The sequence below is a fragment of the Rhinatrema bivittatum genome, chromosome 14, assembly GCF_901001135.1.
Source record: "Rhinatrema bivittatum chromosome 14, aRhiBiv1.1, whole genome shotgun sequence".
Lineage (NCBI taxonomy): Eukaryota > Metazoa > Chordata > Amphibia > Gymnophiona > Rhinatrematidae > Rhinatrema > Rhinatrema bivittatum.
Genome location: NC_042628.1, coordinates 78,551,274 through 78,568,814, shown reverse-complemented (window position 1 = coordinate 78,568,814; position 17,541 = coordinate 78,551,274). Strand labels below are relative to the sequence as shown.

The window sequence follows — 17,541 nt, the reverse complement described above, 5'->3', positions numbered from 1 at the left end:
ATCAGAATAAGCCAATCAGAGGTGAGAGGCAGAGAATAACCAGGAGAGATTCCTTCTGTCTCCTGCCTTAATCCACATCCTAATGTAAGCCAACTACTCAGCACAAAGGAAAGAGACAGTTAAGCTGAGAGAAAAAGACAAGTTCTAGGACTCTGAGGTCCTGAATGTTCAACCAGAGACTTAGAGTAAGGGTTCTAAACTCAGAGTCTCCTCCTGGTCAAATCCAGGTCAAACCCAGAGAGCTTCAGAATGAAACAGAGCAATTATAAGCAAATGAGATTATGAAGGAAAGGAATAATGAAAGAAGAACCGACGAGAGAGGGAGCAATTTTAGATCTAATTCTCAGTGGAGCACAGGACTTGGTGAGAGAGGTAACGGTGGTGGGGCCACTTGGCAATAGTGATCATAATATGATCAAATTTGATTTAATGACTGGAAAAGGAACAGTGTGCAAATCCAAGGCTCTCGTGCTAAACTTTCAAAAGGGAAACTTTGATAAAATGAGAAAAATTGTTAGAAAAAAACTGAAAGGAGCAGCTACAAAAGTAAAAAATGTCCAAGAGGCGTGGTCATTGTTAAAAAATACCATTCTAGAAGCACAGTCCAGATGTATTCCACACATTAAGAAAGGTGGAAAGAAGGCAAAACGACTACTGGCATGGTTAAAAGGGGAGGTGAAAGAAGCTATTTTAGCCAAAAGATCTTCATTCAAAAATTGGAAGAAGGATCCAACAGAAGAAAATAGGATAAAGCATAAACATTGGCAAGTTAAATGTAAGACATTGATAAGACAGGCTAAGAGAGAATTTGAAAAGAAGTTGGCTGTAGAGGCAAAAACTCACAGTAAAAACTTTTTTAAATATATCCGAAGCAGAAAGCCTGTGAGGGAGTCAGTTGGACCGTTAGATGATCGAGGGGTTAAAGGGGCACTTAGAGAAGATAAGGCCATCGCGGAAAGATTAAATGATTTCTTTGCTTCGGTGTTTACTGAAGAGGATGTTGGGGAGGTACCCGTAATGGAGAAGGTTTTCATGGGTAATGATTCAGATGGACTGAATCAAATCACGGTGAACCTAGAAGATGTGGTAGGCCTGATTGACAAACTGAAGAGTAGTAAATCACCTGGACCGGATGGTATACACCCCAGAGTTCTGAAGGAACTAAAAAATGAAATTTCAGACCTATTAGTAAAAATTTGTAACTTATCATTAAAATCATCCATTGTACCTGAAGACTGGAGGATAGCAAATGTAACCCCAATATTTAAAAAGGGCTCCAGGGGCGATCCGGGAAACTACAGACCGGTTAGCCTGACTTCAGTGCCAGGAAAAATAGTGGAAAGTGTTATAAACATCAAAATCACAGAACATATAGAAAGACATGGTTTAATGGAACAAAGTCAGCATGGCTTTACCCAGTGCAAGTCTTGCCTCACAAATCTGCTTCACTTTTTTGAAGGAGTTAATAAACATGTGGATAAAGGTGAACCGGTAGATATAGTATACTTGGATTTTCAGAAGGCGTTTGACAAAGTTCCTCATGAGAGGCTTCTAGGAAAAGTAAAAAGTCATGGGATAGGTGGCGATGTCCTTTCGTGGATTGCAAACTGGCTAAAAGACAGGAAACAGAGAGTAGGATTAAATGGGCAATTTTCTCAGTGGAAGGGAGTGGACAGTGGAGTACCTCAGGGTTCTGTGTTGGGACCCTTACTGTTCAATATATTTATAAATGATCTGGAAAGAAATACGACGAGTGAGATAATCAAATTTGCAGATGACACAAAATTGTGCAGAGTAGTTAAATCACAAGCAGATTGTGATAAATTGCAGGAAGACCTTGTGAGACTGGAAAATTGGGCATCCAAATGGCAGATGAAATTTAATGTGGATAAGTGCAAGGTGATGCATATAGGGAAAAATAACCCATGCTATAATTACACGATGTTGGGTTCCATATTAGGTGCTACAACCCAAGAAAGAGATCTAGGTGTCATAGTGGATAACACATTGAAATTGTCGGTTCAGTGTGCTGCGGCAGTCAAAAAAGCAAACAGAATGTTGGGAATTATTAGAAAAGGAATGATGAATAAAACGGAAAATGTCATAATGCCTCTGTATCACTCCATGGTGAGACCGCACCTTGAATACTGTGTACAATTCTGGTCGCCGCATCTCAAAAAAGATATAATTGCGATGGAGAAGGTACAGAGAAGGGCTACCAAAATGATAAGGGGAATGGAACAACTCCCCTATGAGGAAAGACTAAAGAGGTTAGGACTTTTCAGCTTGGAGAAGAGACGACTGAGGGGGGATATGATAGAGGTGTTTAAAATCATGAGAGGTCTAGAACGGGTAGATGTGAATCGGTTATTTACTCTTTCGGATAGTAGAAGGACTAGGGGACACTCCATGAAGTTAGCATGGGGCACATTTAAAACTAATCGGAGAAAGTTCTTTTTTACTCAACGCACAATTAAACTCTGGAATTTGTTGCCAGAGAATGTGGTTAGTGCAGTTAGTATAGCTGTGTTTAAAAAAGGATTGGATAAGTTCTTGGAGGAGAAGTCCATTACCTGCTATTAAGTTCACTTAGAGAATAGCCACTGCCATTAGCAATGGTTACATGGAATAGACTTAGTTTTTGGGTACTTGCCAGGTTCTTATGGCCTGGATTGGCCACTGTTGGAAACAGGATGCTGGGCTTGATGGACCCTTGGTCTGACCCAGTATGGCATTTTCTTATGTTCTTATGTTCTTATGTTCTTAATATTTCCTTTTATGTATATAAAGTGGTCTTATAAGTGTCTCTTGTTAGTGCTGCATGTGTCATAATAACATAAGCATTGCGTGCCGGATCAGACCAATGTCCATCGACTCCAACATCCTGTCTCTGACAGTGGCCAGTTCGGATCACAAGTATCTGGCAGGTCCCATAAAGGAGATCCAATTCCTGTTATTCCCAGGCATAATAATTGTTATGGATGTGGACCCTTGGGCCGGTTGGGACAAGAGATGGAGCGCTGTGGAGGACCACAGCAAGCGTCCAAACTGGGAGGCGGCTCAGCGGACTAGGAGAAGACTTGGGCACAGGAACGAGGCGGAGTCCTATGCGACCAAGGACTCAGCAGCAGGAGGGAGGACGGACGACGGTGGGCCCTAGTGATTGGAGAGTCTTCATCCTGGAGACCGGTACTCCCTCGAGAGGAGCCCATAGGAGTCCGGCCGCTGGGACTTTTGGAGATTCACCCTGGAAGCCGGAACACCCCCAGGAGGAACCCGTAGGGGTCCAGCCGCTGGGGCTTAGGCGAATCTTCTGGGCCAGCGAACACCAGGAACCAGGGGAGCAACGAAGTTCAAGACGGGGTCCAGGAACGAAGCCAAGTCAGAAGCCAGGAGTCAGAGGAGCAGCCAAGCCAGGGGGCGAGAGGAGACGGAGTCGTGGATGGAGCCGGGTCAGAACCAGAGGTCAGAGGAAGACAAGCCAGGGACGGAAGCTGAAGACGAGGTCGTGGACGAAGCCGGGTCAGAACCAGAGATCAGAAGCAGATACCAGAACCAAGGGACAAGACGAAGGACAAGTCAGGAGTCAAGCCGAGTCGAAGATGAAGAACAATCCAAGGAACGCAGCAACTAGCAGTCAGGAAACCTGAGGAACCTCATTGCAAGGCAAGGGAAGGCTCCAGCTGCAGGGCTAAATAGTCCTGCAGCGTCTGACGTCATCCGAGGGCAGGTCTGAGTTTTTCCCCGCTGGCCCCTTTAAATCTGGAGCCCTAGCGTGCGCGCGGCTAGGGGGCAGGGCCAGCCGCGGGAGGACGCCGGTGTCTCCTCCGGAGCGGGAGCACCATGTCAGAGGCCTGTGCAGGCCCGACAGCGTTGGAAGCGGCCCGATCCCGGAAGGGGGGTGAGTGGCGATCCCGGGACCGACCCGGGATCGCAACAACAATAGCTTTATTTAATCTATCGGGCTAATAATGTGTTATGGACTTTTCATCCAGGAAAACGTCTTCTATACCCTGCTATGCTCGTCACTTTGAGTGCATGCTCCGGCAACATATTCCAGAGGTTGACAGTGTGCTGAGTGAAAAGGTACTTTCTACAATTTGTTTTGAATCTGCTGGATGTTAGTTTCATGGAGGGTCCCCTAGTATTATTTGTAAGGGTAAATAATTATCCTTCATTTACCTGTTCTACCCCACTCGGGATTTTATAAACTTCTATCATGTCCCCTCTGAGATGTCTCTATTATTACCTGTGTAGCCTCTCACCACAGGAGAGATGGTGCATCCCCTTTATCATTTTTTTGTCACCCTCCTCTGCACCTCTTCTAGTTCTGCAATGTTTTTCTTCAGTTGGGGTGACCAGAAGGTGCAGTTGCGTCATGGCTTGAGACAGAGGCAATATGCTACTTCCTGATTTGTTCTCTATTCCTTTTCAAATCATTCCTAACATTCTAATTGCTTTCTTGATTGCTGCCATGCACTGAACCAAGGATTTCAATGCATTGTCCACAAGGACTCCAAGGTCCTTTTCCTAGGAAGTGACTTCCAATTAAGTACCCGGCATTGTGTACCTTTAGTTGAGATTATTTTTCTCTATTTGCATCATTTCACACTTTTCCACATTAAATTTCATCTGCCATTCAGTTGGCCAGTCTCCTAGTCTCACAAGGAGATTAGGAGGCTGGCCCCACCGATACACAGCTATTGGGTCAGAGAGGAGGTGTAGTTTCCCCACTGGGAGGTTGTGGTGAAACAGGGGTTTTATATGCCCTATGATTTCTTGTTTTGTCCTAAGGGACGTGGACTCAGACAGCAGCCAACAAGGGCCCTGACTTTGATGGTCTGGGAAACTAAGTATGGGGGTGACCTGTATGACACGGCAGATGCTACCATAAGCTTGGTGGGCAGACTGGATGGACCATTTGGTCCTTATCTGCCGTCATTTCTCTGTTTCTATGATCAGAGAGCTATTCTTAATACTTTGTGTCTGATTTGGCCCTTCTAGACACAGCTAGAATTCTCCAGGCTTGGCTGGGAGTACAAAGAGACTAGATCTAGCTACGTACGTTCCAACTCATGTGACCTCCATACACACAGGCTAAGAACAATTAAGCTTCTAGTTTTTTTAATCAATGATCTTTGTAATTTTTCTTATTACTGTTTGCATACTGAATCTTTTTCCCATTCATTTTTCTCTTCTGTCTGTCCTGGACTGACTTATGATCCCAATGTTTTCCTGTTTTTGGTCTGCAGGAGTATTCCTATGAACTGGGTTGTGCAGGATCTCATTGTTTCTAGAAACTTCCCGGGAATAACATGCAGGTGAGATTCTCGCCCGGAGGCATGTGGGAACCTGGATGGCGGTCGGGATAGGGGCACATATGTAGGTGCAGGTGGGATTGAGCAGGGCCAGCCCTGAGTGGCTCTTAAGGGTAGCATTGAGGCCTTGCGTGACAGAAGTGTGTCTGGTTTGGTAAAGTGAATAGAACTCAGGGAGCCTGGAAGTTTTTCTGCTGTCTCTCTTCAGGCAGCCCAGGACTCAAGAAAGGAATCCCTGGAAGTGCAAGAGAGGGAGTGAGCGCTAGGTGTGGCAGCTGTGAGGAGCTGAAAGCAGGCATCTTGATAACTCTTACAGGTTTCTTGCTCTTTTGGGCGTCTCATTGGTTTTTTTTAATTTATGGAGCAGTGGAAATACATTTGGGAGCAAGTGTTCTGTTTCTGAAGAAGCTCTGCACCTAGAACAGATGAAGCAGGAATTTTTTCTGGTGTCGAATCGCTGGTGTGCGCATTTTTGAGGGGAAGGAGAAATCAGCACCTTGATTTAACTACCAAAAGAGGGAGTAGCAGAACGGGGAGCTCTCTGAGGTGTATGGCATGCAGAGAAAGCCCCTGCTGCTGACTAATGCAACGTATGCGAGATGGTTTGCTTGCAGTTTTGTTATGCTAGGATTGTCACTCGAGGAAGCTGTACATTTTGTCAAATCGTTACCATTCCACAAGGACCTCAGTAAACTTTTATTTCTGAAACAATTCCAAGTTTCATAGCTGCATATTCTTACTGGACATAACAAAAGTGTCCAGAGCTATACGGACCCCGCGGCAAAGTCTTCCCCATCAGAATAATCCAGGAGCCCCCTACGGGTTACACGATGGCCCCATAGCACCCAAGTGTGCCCTCGTGACTGGAAAGAAAGTGGAACAGGGAAACATGAGGTTATATCATCAGAAACAAATGTCTCAGTTCCCAGAGATCTGAAGTTATTTCACTGACACACCTCTTGATAACTGTGGCTTTCTAGAATCCCTTTTTAAAGGCAACATGAGGAAAAAAAAAGACAGGAGGAAAATTGCTGACCTTAACTCTTTGTTCTAGAAAATGAAGCAGGAGAGCTGTAATTCACAGCAGCTTTTTAAATAACCAGACACAGCAGGAAGGTTCGTGCCAGCAGATTGACGTGCAGTCACGCAGCCCTGAATGTCATGGCACAGAATTGTCTCCATGGCTTATGCAAAGATCAGAGATGTACATAAGAGTATATAAAGCTTGCCATACTGTGCCAGACCAAAGGTCCATCAAGTCCAGTATCCTGTCTCCAACAGTAGTCAAGCCAGGTCACAAGTACCTGGCAGGATCCCAAGGGGGAAATAGATTCCAGGCTGCTTATCCAAGAAATAAGCAGTGGCTATCTGCACCTCCGCCTTAATAATGGTCTATGGACTTTTCCTCCAGGAACTTGTTCAAACCTTTTTGAAACACAGCTACACTAATAGCTTTCACCACATCCTCTGGCAACAAATTCCAGAGCTTAATTATGCGTTGAGTAAAAAATATTTTCTCTTATTAGTTTGAAATATATTATCTAGTAACTTCATTGTGTATCTCCTAGTCTTTCTACAGTATTTTTTGAACAAGTAAACTGATTAACGTTTATTTACTTGTTCCATTCCACTCTTTATTTTATAAACCTCTATCATATCTCCGCTCAGCCGTCTCTTCTCCAAGCTGAAGAGTCCTAACCTCTTTAGCCTTTCTTCATAGGGGAATTGTTCCATCCCCTTTATCATTTTGTTCACCCTTCTCTATACCTTTTCTAATTCTGCTATATCTTTTTTGAGATGTTGTGACCAGAACTGCACAGAATACTCAGGATGAGGACGCACCATGGAGTGATACAGAGGCATTATGATATTCTCTGTTTTATTCTCAAGTCTTTCCTAATAATCCCCAGCATCCTATTTGCTTTCTCTGCTGCTGCTGCTGCACATGGAGCAGAAGATTTTGACATATTATCAATAATGATGCTTAGATCCTTAACCTGAATGTGGCATAATAGGCACTGAAGAAGCCATCAAAATCTTTCCTGATTGCTGCAATAGTTGAAATCCTTGAAACTGTCCTCACAGATAGAGCAGAAATTGTCAGTCACACCATGGCTATGGTCACAGCCATAGACAATCTAGAACTTTCAAGCAAAGCAAAGCATGGTGGCATCGTCAGATTGCTGGAATTCATCTGTCTTGAACCATTGCAGTTCTCACATAAGCCACTCAAATAGCTTGTGTAGTTGCTTGGAACAGTGATCACAATGCAGTAGATGAAGTCATAGGCTGAAGATGTTTCTTACAATGACATTGATACCATGTTGCTTAGCACAGACTTTTCTATTCTCAAAGGCGAGAGGAGAATTGCTAGATACCCCATTCATCTAAAATTGAGAAAACATTCTAATTGGTATGATAATATGTTGCTAAGTTTTGAGCTATATGCATGATCCCCTGAGGAACTGTTGTCAAAATGTACACCAAGAGTTTTTCTAGTTTCACTGTCACGCCCTATATCTATATCCTGAGGCTGATCAGGGATTGCTCTATTGGAATTAATTGCAAGTTGTGTTGTCTCATTTACTTTCGTTCCTTAGGCATGAATTCCAAATAATTAAACTTGTTCCTGGAGGCTGGATCTAAGATATGCTGAGGCCAATATTCCGAAAAAACTGAACTTTTAAATTTTGCACTTCAATTAAGTTCCTAAGTTAGGTGTCATATTTTCAGTCAAACATATTATTGCCTGAAATCAGGGCCAATGCTAGGTTTTTTGCTGCCCTATATGAACAATTACTGTGCTGCCCTCTCTCCTCATTTCTGATTAAATGTTTAAATGTTTTTTCCCAATAACCAACATACAATAAAAACAAAAATAATAAAAAAGATCATTAAAATTTAGAAAAAATGATTGAAACATAGTTCCTGCTGTTTCCAAACTATCAGCTACTGGTGACAAGCAAAATTAAAATAAAGTAATCATATAACCCTGATCTTATATATGTTTTCTAACAAAAATGTTTTAGTTGTTCTGCTTTTTTTTACCACCATCCATCACATGAACTCTCTTTCTAGAGTCTCGTTTCCATTGAAAGAGGTCACTTCCTATGCATGGAAACCTTTGAGATATTTGAATGTATCTATTAGGGATGTGAATCATTTTTTGACGATTTAAAATATCGTCCGATATATTTTAAATCGTCAAAAATCGTTAGAGGCGATATATAATAGGAATTCCCCCGATTTATCGTCAAAAATCGTAAATCGGGGGAATTCCGACACACTAAAACCGGCACACTAAAACAACCCTAAAATCCACCCCGACCCTTTAAAATAAATCCCCCACCCTCCCGAACCCCCCAAAATGTCTTAAATTACCTGGGGTCCAGTGGGGGGGTCCCGGTGTGATATTCCACTCGGGCCACGGGTGCGTTGATAGAAATGGCTAGCTGCAGGGAAAGCAGGAAGCTGTAGCAGGCTGCAGGCACTGCTCCACGCTGAAGAGAGAAGTGCTGGCTGCAGGGAGCTGTGAGAGGCTGCAGACACCGGCAGGGACGGCTCCCTGCCGGGTGAGGACCCGGGCTGAAGCAGGCACTGGGAGAGACGGTCTCGCTGCTGGCTGAAGGTCCCGGGATCGCAGCAGCACGTCGAGGGAAGGCAGAAACAGCAGCAGAGGAGCCGGCCACATGGCAACAGCTGTGGGGACGGCCCCAGCTGATTCAGAGAAAGAGAAGCAGCAGCGTCAGCAGCCCGACTGGCTGCGAGAAGGTAAGAGCCTGCCCACACTCCTCACGGGCAGGATTGCAACAATCAACATGCATTTGCATGTTTTGGGCGCTATTAGTTTCGAGGGGGTTGGATGCGCTATTATCCTGTACTGAATAAGGGGTACAGCTAGCGCATTGAAAACGCGCGTCCAAATGCCGGTTAATAGTGCGCTCCGTCAGAGCGCACTGGACTGTATCGGCCTGATTGAACGATATACTGATTAGCAATTAGTATGATATAAGCTATAATATGCCCCTTTCCTCCATCTTAAATCTTGTCCACCATTTTCGATCTAAGGACAAGATGTCCTTTAGTCCTCTTTAGTATTCTTTCAACTGGAAAACATGTTTATCTCCTACAAAAAGGGGAACAATTGCTGTTTCATTTATGATCTAATACTCCAGGTTTGGGCTTAAAATATTTCTTGATTTCAAACAGTTATGATTTAATCGTTAATTTCTTAATCAGATCATAGAACAACATTTAGACATGCAAAAACAAAATGTTTAGCCCTGCTTTTCTGATCCAAGCATTATACTCTGCAGAATTGGCCTAATCATGGAGACTCTAAGACACTCAGAGGGTCTTTTCTATTCTAATTCTACAATATCAATGGCCCATTCCTCTCCCAACATACCCCGGGAGAGGTCACCGCAAGCGATCCAGGGATTGAATTCTATAGCCCCAGCTTCCAGAGGCCCCTCACTTTGCAGTAGAAGATGACCGGAAGCACACGCCTAATGGTGCACGATCTCACCCTTCAATTCTTAGAGTGAAGATAAATCTAGTGGTGGTTAAAGAGGATTGGTAAGTATAGCTTTGGGAAATCTTTGGACATATAAAAGTTTGGAGAAAGGTGAAATAGTGGAATATATTCTTTAGAGTTTGTGTGCCAGAGATAGTTAATTCTAGTGTCTGTCTTTCCCACACACTCAACCCATGATTTTTAGGCAAGGCACACTTTCTCATTAAAAATAAATGAGGCTCTTATCTAAATCATACTATTGTACCAGCCCTTATTGAAAGTTTAATCATCCCCTTGAAGGACACAAGCTGATTAATTAGTAAATTCACCTGTAAATTTAAAGTACTCTAATTCCAACTCCCTTAGTATCCTAAACTTAACTAGGAACTCAATAAAAATTAAGATGAAGCAGTCCAGCAGAAAGAGGGGGTCTTTCCAGTCTTTTGCATTGAGTGTCACATGAGAACATAAGAACATGTCATACTGGGTGAGACCAAGGGTCCATCAGCCCAGCATCCTGATTCCAACAGTGGCCAATCCAGACCATAAGAACCTGGCAAGTATCCAAAAACTAAGTCTATCCCATGCTACTGATGCTAGTAATAGCAGTGATTATTTTCTAAGTCAACTTAATTAATAACAGGTAATGGGCTTCTGCAAGAACTTATCCAATCCTTTTTTAAACCCAGCTACACTAACTGCACTAACCACATCCCCTGGCAATAAATTCCAGAGTTTAATTGTGCGTAGAGTGAAAAAGTACTTTCTCTGGTTAGTTTTAAATGTGCCACATGCTAACTTCATGGAGTGCCCCCTAGTCCTTCTATTATCCGAAAGAGTAAATAACCAATTCACATTTACCCGTTCTAGACCTGTCATGATTTCAAACACCTCTATCATACCCCCTCAGCTATCTCTTCTTATTTTGAAATGTATTATGAAAGCTATTACCCATGTGCTTACCCTTCCTCTGCATCAGATGGAAGTACACATTAACAACTATTATATGTGATTACTATGCTTCAAGATTTGGCGGGTGGAATGTGAGAAATTATTTTAAGGAGGAAGTTAGCATATGGAAGAGTATTGTGCCATGATAGACAGGAAGAAAGCAGAGAAAATCACTGATAGTTTTAGTATAATTATTTAATATAAGGCCTGAGAATAAATAAGCCATTTTTCTTAGCCTGCTTGTAACAAAAAAAAAAAAACTGTAGCAAAACAAGTCCTGAGATCAGATATATTGGAGAGCTGTTACTCAGAAAGGCTAACTGCAGATATCTGGGGAAAACAGGATTTAGCCTCCTGGCTACACCTCACTGTTTATTGCTCATGCAATATCGAATAGTTGGGGCCTTAATGAGCACATGAAGAGTGGACCAGAGATAGAAACTAGAGCAAAGGTCAGCAGAATCAACATAAGACGACTTACTTCAAACTAACTGTTTGAAATCAGAGAACCAACAGCTCGGAGGAAAAGTTTTGGAACATTACCATTGTTAATATAATGACCCATGAGGGGAAGGAAAATATTTTTGGACATTATCAGTGGCTAAAGAAGTGACCAATGAGCTATTGCTGATTTCCCAATACATGGTTCTGGATTTCCAAAATACATCACATTGGGAATTGTGAGATAAGTATTTTGTGTATAATGCAAACTCTATGCTTAGATTGCTTATTCTCAGACTTATAAGTAAAGCTTCTATACTTGTAATAAGTGTGTTGTATATTCTAAGATATTTAACCAACCAGTCAGCCACCCACTTTTTATATTTGGCATTCATGAACAGGATTTTATGTCATAGAATTACATTTTTGCTTGTTGATTATTAAGTAATCTATGACAAAATAATCACCAATAATTTTCCTACCCACTTCAATTTTTCCAAATAGCTACATTTGCAACAGGATGGTAGGATTGGTGTTTGTCTCCTAGTTTGTTTGTTATATTACTATAGAGTTAGTTAGTGGCAGAGTGTGACAAAAAGGATATGTGCTCCTTTTGCTGTTAATACTTGAATCATGTGTAAGTCTAGTAGTGTTCCCGTTGACCAGGTTTCTGATACTGAATCTGGCTGAACCAGTCACCACAAATTGAATGCTGTAGCACAGGTTCTGAACACAACAGAGAGAGCTGATGTGACAGAGAATATAAGGCTGGGGCAGAGCTCTGACAAGCTCTGAAATAGTTATCTGCCTCTCCCAGTATTTATCGTAAGGTGTCAGGGACTGTTTGAAGGTATATTTGATGCTTTTGTCTGTCTTCCATCCTTGTTTTAATTGTCAGGATACACTTAAGAAGGGTGTGACTGACTTACAGCACCAAGTTGAAAAAATGCTGTGTGCTGTGAATTCTGCTTCAAATCCAGGAAACTGTGCTCAGTGTCCATGTGCATTTGCAGTTGAAACCCATAATGCAAAGTCTGGTTTGTTTGCGATTTACAATTTTTTTTTTTTTTCATTTTTTTCATTTTCATTTTTTTTTATGTTTCATTTTACATGCTTAGCATTAGAATCATTTACTAATATCACATGTTATGATAATTATTAGAGATGTGCATTCGTTTGCAACGAAATGGGAAAAAGCGACGATATTTCCTATTTCATTGCGGTTCGGGCACCCGACGAAACGATAAGAAAACCACACGACTTGCCCAACCCCACCCCAAGACTTTCCGAAAGTCCCTGGTGGTCCAGTGGGGTCCTGGGAGCGTTCTCCCCCTCTCGGGCCGTCAGCTGCCACTAATCAATATGGCGCCGATGGCCCTTTGCCCTTACCATGTGACAGGGGCTATCGGTGCCATTGGTCGGCCCCTGTCACATGTAGGAGCAATGGATGGCCCCGCGCCATTTTTTAAGTCATCAAGATAACTTAAAAAAATTCAGATCTCAACTGAAACTCTTCCTTTTACAGCAGGCCTATGGCTAGCCTGAGTTGACAGAGGCTTGTTAAGGTGATGTTTGACTATATGGCAATTCCTACAAATCACAGACTCCTTCTGAAGAACCCTCTTTTGTAACATTCTTATGTTTATCTTGTGTTATTGTTGGTTGATCTTCATTTATTTTTATATCTTTATTGTGTGTTATTATCAATTTTAATTTTATGTATGTTTTATTGTAAATTGCTTAGACCTATTTTACGTTAAGCATTAATAAATTTTAATAAATACAAATACAAATCATGTTTGATATATGATAAATGCTAACTGTATACATAGTAATACTAATTCCATATTCTTTGTTCTGTGCCCATAAGCTAGACCTATAATTAATGATACCTTTCACTCCTTACTCATTTATACTTTGTTTCTACTAAACCCTCACTAGTAACACACAAACCCAAATCCATGATTTACCCACAGTTTTATGTAAGAATAATTCATCCCTTTCATGACAAGCTACAACTGCTAATATGTTTGCTGGTGCCATGCAATATCATATCCAGATATTCCAGTGGTACCAGGTAGTCACTGAGATAACTTCAAAATCATGAATCATACTATACTCCCTTCCCATAACAATGCCTCATATTTGCATTTGTGGGAAGAGTAGTTTATTATTATTATTACATGATTATTCTGGACAATCAGTCCTCATACCCCATTTCCCATCCTAACCATGTTTCAACTCTTATATATTTATATTGTCAGGGAAAATAAAATTCAAGCAACTCTTCCTGTTGATTTCTCTGGAAAATGTACCCTTGTGTATACTTATTTTCCTATTTCTGCTTTTCCCCAGCACAAGTAGTTATAAAAATCCTGTTATAAATGACAAATCTTAGAAGAACTCCCCTCCCTGGATTTCTCTGATATAGTCAAAATGCCTTACAATTCACACCTATAACTGTTGAGGAATACCACAGATAGGTTCTGTATAGTTCCCATTTTCTAACATTCATGCTACTGGTCATCTTTCTACTGCTGCTCTGCATTTACAAGCCTTAGTAGAAACCCTTAAGAATGCTAACCAGGATAATCTCCATGCTCTAGTACATTGATTAGCTGAAACTTGTCATTATGCCATGGATGTATGGTATTAGATTTAATCCTAGCAGAAAAAGGGGGTGTTTGCCAAGTATTAAATGATGAACTCGGTGCCCAGTGTTGCACAGAGATTATTGATCGTACCCCACAGATACTGAACAGTACTAAATGGTTAACTGAAAATTATAATCTTTCCTCAGCATGGGCTAAAGAACCTGACTGGGCTATTAGCATGTATGTATGGTGGGAACAAATGAAGGCATGGGGAAAAAAAATACTGATTTATGTTTGCATTAGTCTTGCTATTATACTTGGAATTGTTATTTTGAAATTTATTGTGCAAGCTATTACCCATGTGCTTACTCTTCCTCTGTGTAAGATGGAAGTACACATGAACAATTATTATATGTGATTACTATGCTTCAAGATTTGGCGGGTGGAATGTGAGAAATTATTTTAAGGAGGAAGTTAGAATGTGGAAGAGTATTGTACCATGATAGATAGGAAGGAAGCAGAGAAAATCACTGATATTTTTAGTATAATTATTTAATATAAGGCCTGTAAGTTCTGAGAATAAATAAGCCATTTTTCTTAGCCTGCTTGTAACAAAAAAAAACAAAACTGTTTGTAGCAAAACAAGTCCTGAGATCAGATATATTGGAGAGCCGTTACTCAGAAAGGCTAACTGCAGATATCTGAGGAAAACAGGACTTAGCCTCCTGGCTACACCTCACTGTTTATTGCTGATGTAATAATGAATAGTTGGGACTTCAACGAGCACATGGGTAGTGGTCCGGAGATAGAAACTAGAGCAAAGGTCAGCAGAATCAACATAAAGAGACTTACTTCAAACTAACTTTTGAAAACAGAAAACCAGCAGCTCGGAGGAAAAGCTTTGGACATTACCAGTGTTAATGAAGTGGCCCATGAGGGGAGGGAAAAGCTTTCTGAAGATTATCAGTGGCTAATGAAGTGACCAATGAGGGGAGGGGAAATGCTTACTGAACATTATCAGTGGCTAATGAAGTGACCAATGAGGGGAGGGGAAACGCTTTCTGAACATTATCAGTGGCTAATGAAGTGACCAATGAGGGGAGGGGAAACGCTTACTGAAGATTATCAGTGGCTAATGAAGTGACCAATGAGGGGAGGGGAAACGCTTACTGAACATTATCAGTGGCTAATGAAGTGACCAATGAGGGGAGGGGAAACGCTTTCTGAACATTATCAGTGGCTAATGAAGTGACCAATGAGGGGAGGGGAAACGCTTACTGAACATTATCAGTGGTTAATGAAGTGACCAATGAGCTGTTGCTGATTTTTCAATGTGTTGTCCCGGATTTCCAAAGTACATCACATTGGGAATTGTGCGATAAGTATTTTGTGTATAATGCAAAATGCTTATCGCATTTATACACATGCATTATACACATTTTCTATGACATTGCATTTTCTATGACATTTAACCTACCACTCAGCCACCCCACTTTTGCAGGCAGAGGACAATTAAGCACGGTATAGTGGAATAATGAGAGTGGGTATGCACAATTTATTACTTATGCAATCCATTCTCCCTGTGTATTGATCTGATTGATGGGCAACAATTTTTCTTTTTGTCTAATTGACCTATATGTTCTGCTGCGAATCTGTCTTTTATGAAACCTTTTACATGCGAAAGAAGGGGCCAGAGTTGTGGAAATCAAAAGGCTGAGGAGCTTGAGGAGAAGAAAAGAGGTTGTAGTATCTATTTCTGGTCAGTATTTTATAGGCAAAATGATAAAGCCAGAAGGAGGACAATTTCTTCTCTAGGTGCCTGTCTGCAGAGAGGGAATGGGGTGCCAGATGGCTTGAAACATAAATAACTCAACAATGAGATGAATTGTTAAAGAGAATCAGTAAGCGCCATGACAGAGGCAACACCCCCCAGCCCTGACTCTGTCCTCATATCCAGAGTGTGTGTGCTTCTCTGAGCCGCGAGCAGATTGGGTGCTGCTCACAGCCTGCAGAATCTCTATTCTTCTTTACCATTGCTCGCGGCCCCACAAGGCTGCTCTAGTCTTCAGCGCCCCCTAATGGTCGGCACCCTAGGTGCCCGCCTACTTTGCCTAATAGGCCCTGCACAGAAATATGAGCACAAGATACTGATACCCCTTGGTTTAATCAAATTTATCCTCCAGACCTCCTGAATGTAGATGGCTCTAGTAATCAATTGGTGAGCTATTAATAAAGGTTGAAACACGGTAAAGGTTGTTAGAGCCATAAACGAAAATTGCTGAGAGGAAACTGCTGCAGTAAGCTGCTTTGAAACGCAATGGGAAAACCTAGGTAAGATTTGTGATGGCCTGATTCAATTAAAAGGCCTTGGGGGGCATAGACAAACACTTTCAAGTACATTTTAAAAGGTGCGTGCGTGCGCCCATAAACGCCCATATTGGGCATATGAGCAAAAATATGCTTGATTTTGTATTGTGCATGCAAATACTTATGCATATGATTTAAAATATCCCTACCACATGTCTCTCTGTATCCTACTGTAAGAGGGGCACTTTCAAATCAGGGTGGGTTTTGGGGAGGGTGGTGTTACAAGGGTCTACAGACCAAAGTAACACTGCCTCCCCACCCTGAGTTGAAAGTGCCCCTATTATAATGGGATATCTATAGAGAGTGTCAGAGGGGCTCTCCCTCTCTCCCCCCCTTCTCCACATGTTCAGGAGCCTCTGGCAGACCATCAGTAAAGTTACCTACATAACTTGGTGCACATGGACAGGGGTTACACACACATGACTTGGCCTTTTCTGCTTCCTTATTCTTGACGCACACACAGGTATTACGTGCATACTCCCCAGCTTCTTAAAATTCACACTGCTCGCACATATGCATGTATGGGGCCATTTTTGCGCGAGCAACGCTTTGAAAATCTACCTGTTAGCAATTAGCATAGTCTTTTAACCTATTGAAGATTACATAATTTATTTTGGTTGATTTTCATTTTATCTTTACAGGATCAAATATAAAGTCCTTTCCATCCTACATAAAATTATATATGAAGAATAGAAAAATTGGCTAAGTCCCTACATTCAACTCCATACCCCAAGGAGAAACCTGAGGTCAGCAAATAAAGGACTCCTAAAAACACCACCAATGCACTCAAATCAACTCACCTCTACTCAAAATAGAGCGATATCCCTTGGAAGCCCAAAACTTTGGAACTCCCTCCCAACTAAACTCAGAATTCAAGAAAACCTAAAAACATTCAAAAAAGAATTAAAAACTTGGTTGCTCAACAAAGCATATCAAACCACCCAAAGAATCAACTAATCATCACCGCCCTCCATTACAACCTCATGATTAAATGAATATCAGCACAAATATGCTTTTCTAAAATAAGAATGAACTCATTTTGATCTTAAGCATGAATTTGTTTACTACTAAGCCTAATAACATGTTATGTTTTTTACACCCCTTGTTAACCCCTTTATCCCTATAACCTTATTTTGTAAACCGTTATGATGGCGTTATTTTGACATTTCCGAATGACGGTATATAAAACTCATTAAATAAATAAATAAATCTTTAACTCAATGCAAATCTATGAGCACTGTTAAGGATGGGTGGCTGGGTGTTGGTGGGAGGGAGGAGGGGCAGGGTTTGCAGCTTGTTCCCATGAAGGCTTGAAACTAATAAATTAACTCTGTTTAACACTACTCAAAAGAAG

The 17,541-nt window shown here is 41.5% G+C and overlaps 1 long non-coding RNA gene across 1 annotated transcript in view; it reads left to right on the top strand.

Annotated features, from left to right (window-relative positions):
- LOC115076031 overlaps window positions 1–17,144 on the top strand; it is a 29,053-nt gene extending 11,909 nt beyond the window's left edge. The window contains exon 3 of the long non-coding RNA XR_003852676.1: window positions 16,829–17,144. This is a non-coding gene — a long non-coding RNA (uncharacterized LOC115076031). The remainder of the gene's footprint in view (window positions 1–16,828) is intronic.
- The last annotated feature ends 397 nt before the right edge of the window (window positions 17,145–17,541 follow it).